The 9086-nt window shown below is 34.8% G+C and overlaps 2 long non-coding RNA genes across 6 annotated transcripts; one reads left to right on the top strand and one right to left on the bottom strand.

The window, feature by feature from the left end:
* The first annotated feature begins 989 nt into the window (after nucleotides 1–989).
* LOC113317659 lies at nucleotides 990–4096 on the top strand. Of its 4 annotated transcripts, XR_003343818.1 has the most exons (6): nucleotides 992–1199; nucleotides 1557–1759; nucleotides 2008–2126; nucleotides 3012–3347; nucleotides 3488–3686; nucleotides 3805–4096. It is a non-coding gene; the product is annotated as an uncharacterized LOC113317659 (long non-coding RNA). The 4 variants fall into 4 exon arrangements; XR_003343816.1 differs by having other exon boundaries at nucleotides 990–1199; nucleotides 1557–2126; XR_003343817.1 differs by having other exon boundaries at nucleotides 994–1199; nucleotides 1557–2126; nucleotides 3235–3347.
* A 429-nt stretch (nucleotides 4097–4525) lies between these two features.
* LOC113317677 lies at nucleotides 4526–8802 on the bottom strand. Of its 2 annotated transcripts, XR_003343839.1 has the most exons (5): nucleotides 8088–8802; nucleotides 6137–6229; nucleotides 5166–5402; nucleotides 4958–5047; nucleotides 4526–4703 (listed from the first exon to the last, which is right to left on the bottom strand). It is a non-coding gene; the product is annotated as an uncharacterized LOC113317677 (long non-coding RNA). The 2 variants fall into 2 exon arrangements; XR_003343838.1 differs by having other exon boundaries at nucleotides 4958–5402.
* Nucleotides 8803–9086: the final 284 nt, after the last annotated feature.

Below are 9086 nucleotides of genomic sequence, written 5' to 3'. Positions count from 1 at the left end.
GTGATCACGAGCAATCGCAGCAGCTGCTGCATTATTTGGTACAAAAGCCGCATCCACATTAATTTTAATGTATGGATGATTAGGAGGAGTCCAACACCAAACCTGTGGAACAATGGAACTTTCATTCCTTATAACTGCCTTGTCAGCCATGCACAATTCCATGTCTTGAGAATCTTTTTTGATCACCAGATTCGCTGAGAAATTAGCCTGAGAAAATATCATATCATTTCTCATTTTTCAAAGATTCCACATAATACACATCTTCTTCATGAAATAATATTCTGAATCTTGTTCCAACCACAGAGCCAAGATATGTTGTAGGTTATTTACCGGAGAAGTAATTCTAGTGTTCAAATTAACTAATCCAAACACAGTCCTTGCACAGGGACAATCCAGAAGTAAGTGAGATGTTGATTCCTCTTCTTGTTCACAGAAATTACAAGAGCAATCAATGCCATTAACAAATTTGTGAATATTGCTTTTGACCTAGCAATTAACCATATGTTGATGAATTACACACGCAGATAAGGGTAATAACGGAATACATATTTTCTGACCCATACATGATTTGTATTCCGATAAAAACTATTATTCCTATAAAATTAATGAGTTCCAATACCAAAAGTAACTTATTAGTTGTACCTTAACCTCTATACCAGTATATAAGATAACAATACCCATAAATTTATGTGTTGTCGTCCTCCATTATATAGAGTTTGCGTATATTAGATGTAAAAAGTATTAACAGACCGCACAAATGGACAACAGGAAAACTATTCCCTCACAAATTTTTTATAGTGGGATCCCCTGCTAATCTCCTATGGGGTGGGGCCCGCCCCCATGTGAGGGGTGGTTTTCAATTTGTTCGAGGAGCGAACCTCACTAAAATTCAGTATTTTAAGGAAAGGTTCACTTTTTGTACAACTCTTCAAAAACCTGACAATTATGTGAGAGTTGGACTCAACTGAACCTGCCCAATGATTTGAGACGATTTTTACCAACACTGCCCTTCCTGGTCCGATTAGTTTGAGTATTCTGATTAAGTTAGATTGTAACGGGTTTGGTCAGTACACCCGAATAGGAAATGGTGTTTCCGTCATAGCGTTAAAGCTTGTGTTTTTATGGATGATTATGGTGATACTTAATAGGAGGAAGAAGAAGAAGAAGAATCAAGTTTGCTTGTGAGGCAGAGTAACAAGGTAATATTATAATTTAGCTAATCTGTTCATAGTTTGATGCTTGAGTCCTTCATTTTTTTGGGTTTTCATAAGTAAAATTATTCCCCTCCATTACTATTTTGATCGTCTCTGCCAAAAGAAAAGGAAACAGTATTGCTCACTGCTGTTTGATAAAATGCCTCAATGAAATAATTGTCATGCGCCTTAAATTTGATTTAGTTTTGGATGTTAAAGAGGTTTTGATCAAATGGTTTTGTACTGTTATTTATTTAAGGTTTTTGAGTAATGGGTATTCATACTGATAGTCAATACCTGCCACTTTTAATAAATTTTGTTTTATTGATCTATAGTTCAAATGTGCTATCTCTAATCTTACAGTTGTGATTCCTTGTGCCCTACACTCAATTGATGGGTTAAGGTGAAATGGTGAGTGAGTCTGCTACTCTATCAAGTTACATCATCATTTCATAATACTACAAGGCTAGTGTCCAAGCAAGGCATGTTGGTGTAACACGCGAAAGTCAGCCCTCACAACAAATACAGGGAAAAATTCTGCATGAAGCTCAGAAAAGGAAATAGAGGTAAGAACTCTCAGTGTGGTGGTAAGGTCATGTTACTTCGTATCATGTAGAAATTCATATTCGAAAGCGATTGTCATGTTGTGAAAGAAATTCCAGCTAAGTTGTTGAAAATACAAGAACCTGCAGCCAAGCGTGTGAGAGCAATCACACAGTCCCTGTCTCTTCAGGTAGTTTATGATGTATAAAAACATTTGTCATCGTTATATCTGAAGTTGTTTCTTGTATAAATTCTCTTGGCCTTAAACCAGCGCATGACGGTGGGGAGTCGTGTTTTTTTCTTTTTTGTCGTGCCCTCGCCCCGCTACCGCACGCGGTCATGGAATTGTAAATTCTAACTTCCTAAGACGATCAACCTGAACTCATAAAGGTGAATTACAAGTTTCTTTAAATTAGTTAAGGTATAAGTATTACATTGTAATGTTAAAATTAGTTAGGTACTTTTTCCATCAAGTAGTGTTAAATTAGTTAGGTAGGTGTTCCAGGAAGTAATGTTAAATTAGTTAGGAACAATTAATCGGCATACAAACATGCATGATGGATACAACTGAAGTAACCAAACTATGAAAGTCTTCAATTTAGATTTAAATTCCGCTAGTTCAGCTAAATTTCCTTAGTCATGCAAGATTTGATCAATTTTCAAAGCAAAATGTTGGTTGTCTTCTGTTGGTCTTAAAGGAAGTTGAGCTATTAATGCTTTTGATCTTAGCACCGTTTGTTATATGCATTAACTGCACAAAAATAGTAGCATCATGTTATTAGGTACCTGTACCTATTACTTTCTCTTGTGAAGTCAAAGTAGTCTTGTATAGTGCACCTAATAAACAATGAAATGGAAGTCCCTTCTGAGATACAATCAATTGTGAGGAGCTCACTAGAACTTTGCTCAACTGTGTACGTAACAACAAGTTTCTTTGGGATGTTGTCCGGTTACTTGGTCATTAACAATTGTGTACGTAACAAAAGAATACTGATTTTGTTTAATTATAAGGCCAATATTTTGATTTAGTAGTTTTAGTCGCTGAAAGTAATGGATAAATTACTAACTGTTGAAAGAAACTCAATCACATTTGTTCTCGCTCAGGGTATATATCATTAGTTATTTGTATATTTATTTATGTAGATAATAATAATGTTGTAGCTCGTGGTTCAATTTCTTCTGATGCAGTAAGTAGCTATGTAGTTTTGGGATGTTGATGTTAATTACAATAGTAATATGTTACTAGATACTAACACAATTACTTCGCTCAGACAGAGATTAGGGGATGACGATGGATTGGCAAGGGGCCGAGTTCATATATTGTTAAGAAAAAGATTCTTGCGCTTGAAAATTCCAGTAGATGATTATCCAAATGTATTGTGGCGTGTTGTTGAGCATTTTAATACATTTAACTTTGATTTGTTTCACAAGTTCTTCTAAATATAATTTTGCATTTTTAAATCGAACTCTAAAACTGGGTTGTTGTTATGGATATCAGTTCAATTTTTGATGACTTCTTGGTCACATAGGAAATGCATTAAAATTGGTGTAAGGTTCAACAGGTGTTGTGTGTACATTAGAGGAAAAGGTTCGATTAAAAATCCGGGGAAGGTAAGTGTATGTCCATTTCAGAAGTTAAATTTACCGCCAATTTGATAACCAACTTTTCTTTTATCACTTGCCAAACCAATTAAATTTTGATATTCGGATTTTTAACATCGATTTTCTTCATGTTTTATTTTTGTTTGCAGGAGGATAAGCTTTGTGGGAGACTAGGATGTGAGCACCTAAATGATCCACTGCACATCTTGGTCGAGGCCGAGTTTACTGTTAACATAATTGATACAAGACTGGGACAAGAACAGGAAATTATCATTGAGTTACTCAAACCAGTGGAAGAATACTCTCTTTCATTCTAGATATCTTGTTAACTGCAGACATGACAATCACGTAGGTTTTCATCTTCCACCTGCATATGGTTACTAATTTTATCTTATTTTCTCTACTAATTATTGTTACACATTTCAAGGTTTAAATGACACTTACCATCTCTGATTTTGCATTTCAGTTATCGTGGTGGAGTAGACAGTGAATGGCGTCTGGTAATGGTTGTCGTTGGAGCCCATTTCCAAAAGGTTTGTCGATCTTGAGAGATTTGTGCTACCTATGTGCTTGCTATGGAGATGCTGTAAGTCATTGTTGTCATTCTTCTTCTGGAAATGTGGGGTTATATGCACCCGAAAACACAATCTATTTTCTGTAAAATGTAGATATGTAAATGTTGTCTTCTCTGCTTGTTGGATCTTATCCCTTGGTGGAATTAGCCTAACGAGACCTAATTATATTCTTATTGTTTGGCACTGTGGTCTTCGTACTATGGAATTTATATTTACATTTGATATAATGTAAAAAAGTGAATTACATTTGAGGCAGGCAAGTTTTATATATAAAGTTTTCATATTCAATATTATCAAGAAAAAAAAAATCATATTCAGTATGATGGTGATCAAAAAGCTAGGCCCTATCTTTTTATATCTACACTGGAAGATCAAACCACACGAAGATCAATTATTTGTTGCAAAGAAAGGTTCATGTAGTCCAACAACACGCTGCATAAAAGGGAACTCCAATGAGTTGTCTTTCAGATGATCTTATAAAATAATTGGGTACCTCACTAGCACATCCTTATAAATTAAAATGGGTACCTTATCTTTCACAGTACTAGAAATTTTAATGGGTAACCAACTTAAATGATAAATTAAAACAGGTAACTGGGACAGACAGTTGAGTTAAAAAAAAATGGTAGATTGTTTTAATTTCAAGTGAGTATATTATTGTAAAATTACATTCTCAATGGATGAATATAATACAAATCTCATTCAAAAGGGGTTTATAACCGGAAACATTGTCTCTTAACAATCAAAATCATGTTTCATTCATCAACCGTCTTTGGCGGAGCTCCATAAACTGCAAATGAGCATCAAAAATTACAAATAAGTTAGTATGCCCAATACCATTAGTAGTAGACCGAATTTATTTTATACGGTCATCTCAATTTGTATCCAGTTTATTATATACGACACTTTTGAAATTATACCCAGTTTATTATATCAGACAGTATTGAGTGGTATCAAACATAAAGGGAAACCAAGAAATCTTGTGAAACCAAGAAATCTTGTTGGTTCTCACCCAAAGCAAGAAATCAGCGAAGAAGAAGATACCTTTCTCGTCATTTTACTCAAGTGCGTAGGCGGTTATTGTACCAGTAATTAATTCGGAGCTTCTTCCAACCTTCACACTTGTTAATAAGGCTGTTGATTCATGATTGCGAAGAGATATAAAATCTCAAGATACATATCGGCACAAATCACAACAGTTTCATGGTAAGATTCCATGAAGGAGTTCCACAACAAGTCAAAACTACATTACCTAGTTTTTTTCCAGCGAAGGTGTCATACCAAAGATCGTCTCTAATGAAAGATTTTACCCTTCCAACTGCTCCCAGGTACACGCATGTCCAAGGCTGGGAGGAAATGGATGAAACATATTCTGATTTGGGTAGTCAAGATCAACTAATACATGCTTATTTGTCAAGAATCCAACATCACAGGTACTTGTATGGCTTTGCTATTGCACCAACGTTTCATATGCCTCTTGACTTGCAACCTAAAGCATCAATAGAAGAAGCCTAATTGGATAATTTCAAAAGAAGTCAAGAACAATAAATTTGAAAGATAATACAATCCAAAAGAGTAAACAAGAAAGTAACTAATGTTAAACTATGTGAATGCGATAAATTAACACTGATGGATTCTAATGTTACAACTCCCATAATTGATCGTGTATGCAGAAATTAGTCGATAAAATGGTGACATGCTAAACATTTTAGAGCCTCTTACCTAGCAGAACACCAATAATACAGAAGATAATAAAGCAGAACACCAACATTTTTTTTTTTTGAAACAAAGAACAACGAGCAAACCTACTTGACAAGGACCAACAAAAACAGGTCAAATTAAACTGACAGACAAACCAAATGTAGGATAATTATGGATGCTTATAATCAAACGTATATCATCAATTAACTTGGCTTACGAAGAGAAACAATAATAATGGTGTCATTGAGAGCTCTCTTCAAACAATAAATTGACTCAAGAACCTGATAGTTAAACAATAATAATGGTATCATTGACTCAAGGAACTGACTGTTAAACAGTGTAATGGTGTCATTGAGAGCCCGCTTCAAACAATAAGCTTATAATAAAATAAGTAACCAACAAAAGTGAGAATTAGTGGGGAGAAAATGTCTTATAATCAGGTTAGGCATGGCTATTCATTTTTATATAACTGGTCATGGTTAAATAAGGGCAGAAAAATTCAAAAACAAATTAATTTGCAACCTTTCTGAGCGAGGAGTCACAGCTTGGGGAACCCCTTAATCAGGATAGGCATGGAATTCATTTTCACAAATGGCCCTCCACCAGACGTCCTTCCTGTTCAAAATGTAAAAAGAAATATTAGCTCCAAGAGCAAGGTGATCAAAACTCTGCAACAACTTTTTTTATGCGCTCAAACCAACAAAACAAATCATAACAAAAACGCCTGCATATTTATATCCCTTAATGAAGGAGCCCCGGAGATGATTCATGTTACTTATATGATATAATCGCAGATAATGGTTATTAAAGTATACTCATCACAAATAATGGTTATTAAAGTTTAATGAATTTTGGGAGATTACGAGCACATAATATCTTCACCGGCCAACTCATCGTTTTCCATAGCTTCACTGCCTTAGGCCATCTCAGGTGGCTAAAACCATGTACACTAAGGTATTGAAAGTGTGAAGTGAAGCGTGAAGCGTTTTTTATTTTTACGTAGCGATGCGCATGTTGAAGCGTGAAGCGTCGCTTCATGATTGATGTTTGAAGCGGAATTTTTCCTATAAATAGTAGTAGTTTGTTATTAATAATTTAATATTTAGGAAGACATAATAATTGTATCAATTTAATATAAGTCTAGTTAATTTCAAAAACAGTAGCGTGGCGCAGTGGTTCACTTTAGTTTAAGTCGGAGGTTCGAAACCCCCCTACAAAATACTTGACTAAGTAAAAAAGCGCATCAATTAAACGAATCTTCCACTTCATGGTAGATTCGCTTTGGAGCGTATTTGAAAAATCTGAAGCGAAGCGTACGAAACGTAGCGTGAAGCGGCGCTTCATGGTAGATTCGCTTCATAACTACGCTTCGGAGCGAATTGGAAAAATCTAGAGCGAAGCGTACGAAGCGTAGCGTGAACCGGCGCTTTTAAAAACCATGATGTACACTGCCATGTGCTCCAGATCCTTTACCGACATTACTATAAGACCCGTAACCGTGATTCCTATTATACGAAACAAGAACCTCAACATCTATAATATTTCTCTTTTATTCTCCATTGCTGCTACTTTCAACACTATATAAGTTTGACAACGGCTTATGTGGTTCGCAAAATTACATATTTATATGTTTTCCTTTCCTTTTCCTAACCTGGCAGCAGTATCTCTTCTTTTCTAATCTTAACTCTGTTTCTATGGTTTCAGGAAACATGAATCAATTTTAGAGGTTTTAAAGTCTCAGAAGCATATTATCAAACAGGTTATATGAAATATGGGGGCTTAAAATGTGACAGTTCCTGTCAATCTTTCTAAATGTGACTAGCTTAAAACAAATTTGAATCTGATTTCACTCTAACATAAAATGTGATGATTCCTGCCACTTCATAATTTGAGTAAACTACCTATAGCTTCATTATATATTTGGAAGGTGTCTTCCTAGTATAATGAATAAACTCATGGCGAACCAGATCAATGTGGTATTAGTTTAACCATATTTACATACAAATTTTTAGTAACAAATGGATGCTCTAGATACTAAGTAATAAAATCAATTTTCTTAGTTTTAGTTCCACATTAGATTGCAATCCTAAGCTTAAAGTATCATCGATTTGAAATAATTCCTCATGCAAAGCAGAATGAACAAAGAATCTAACCTTTTTTGAAAACTCAACTAAAGTATAATCAATGCAACACGAAATCCACATCATCAGAATTAATTCCACAATAAACTGGAACCCCAAGCTTAAAGTATGATCAAATTTGAATCCTTATGCAAAACAGAAAGGACAAAACATCGATGCTGAAGGACGTTGAGAACTAATTGAGAAACTATTGAAAACCAATTTTCTTGGCAGAATCGAAGCACACCTTGCACCCATTCTTTATCTGGGTATCAAAAAGGGTAAGGGCTTCAAAAAGGAAAAAATTGCTATTACAATCACCTTTCTATGAAAAATTAAATAGATGTACATACCAGTACCATCTGAATTTGATGAATTCATATTTATCAGTCTTTGACTCTGCAAACTTTTATATGAAGATGAACATGGTGAAACAGAAAGTGAAGATGAAGATGACAGACACAGAGACTGAAACAGAAATTTGAGAATAGTTAAACACCTGACCAATTTAACCCAAACTAACTCAGGGTAGTTTAACCGACTCGACTAGGGAGGGTAGGTTAGAGATTATCCAGTTTGGTAATTCACTGAGTCAAGCTGAATCCAACTCGCACATTGTTGTTAACTTGTTGCAGAGTTGGACTGTGAGCGCACCTTTCCGAGGAATATCAAATTTCTTTGACATTTGCTCTTGTTCCAGTATGCGGTCTGTTTAGAACGACTGTTTATATAAATCATTAAAATTGGTTGAATATTACAAATAAACCGAGGATCTGGATCAATGTCAACAACGTACTGGCCGATTCGGACATACGGTGCTATATCGACCTGAACAGAAAATCACTCATCTGGCGCTAGTTTTACCATCGTCTTGTTTTTTTTCTTCTTTGTTTTGTTTTTATATGGAGGAGAAAGGTTAATTGTACCATCGTCTTGTTAATAGAGTATTCAAACTAGACCCGCCTTCACAAGCTTTAATTAGTGATAAATATGAATACAACACAGATATGCTTGTCGGTGTAATTCATTAAACCAAACTGAGAACACGACAATTGTTCGAACAGAAAGTGGCCATCTAAGGTTTAGGCGCAACTGTTAACAAGAATGTTAAAATGTAGTGATTGAATAAAATCTAAATATTGGTTGAGAATATTGAAAAACCTAAACCTCTAATATATTCCTTAATTAACAAAAATGAAAAGAAAAATATAAGTGAAATGGCCTAACTTAAGATGTTCGTGTTCCAATTCTTTTTGTTAAATACGTTTTTATAGCATAATTATTACGGGGTGACGTAACTGTAATCCCCAAAGTCCTAAACACCATTCTCGATTGATGATTAATTTAAGTTG

The sequence above is a fragment of the Papaver somniferum genome, chromosome 10, assembly GCF_003573695.1.
Source record: "Papaver somniferum cultivar HN1 chromosome 10, ASM357369v1, whole genome shotgun sequence".
Taxonomy (NCBI): domain Eukaryota; kingdom Viridiplantae; phylum Streptophyta; class Magnoliopsida; order Ranunculales; family Papaveraceae; genus Papaver; species Papaver somniferum.
The sequence above is the reverse complement of the archived record's forward strand: the minus strand, read 5'-3'. Positions and strand labels throughout refer to the sequence as shown.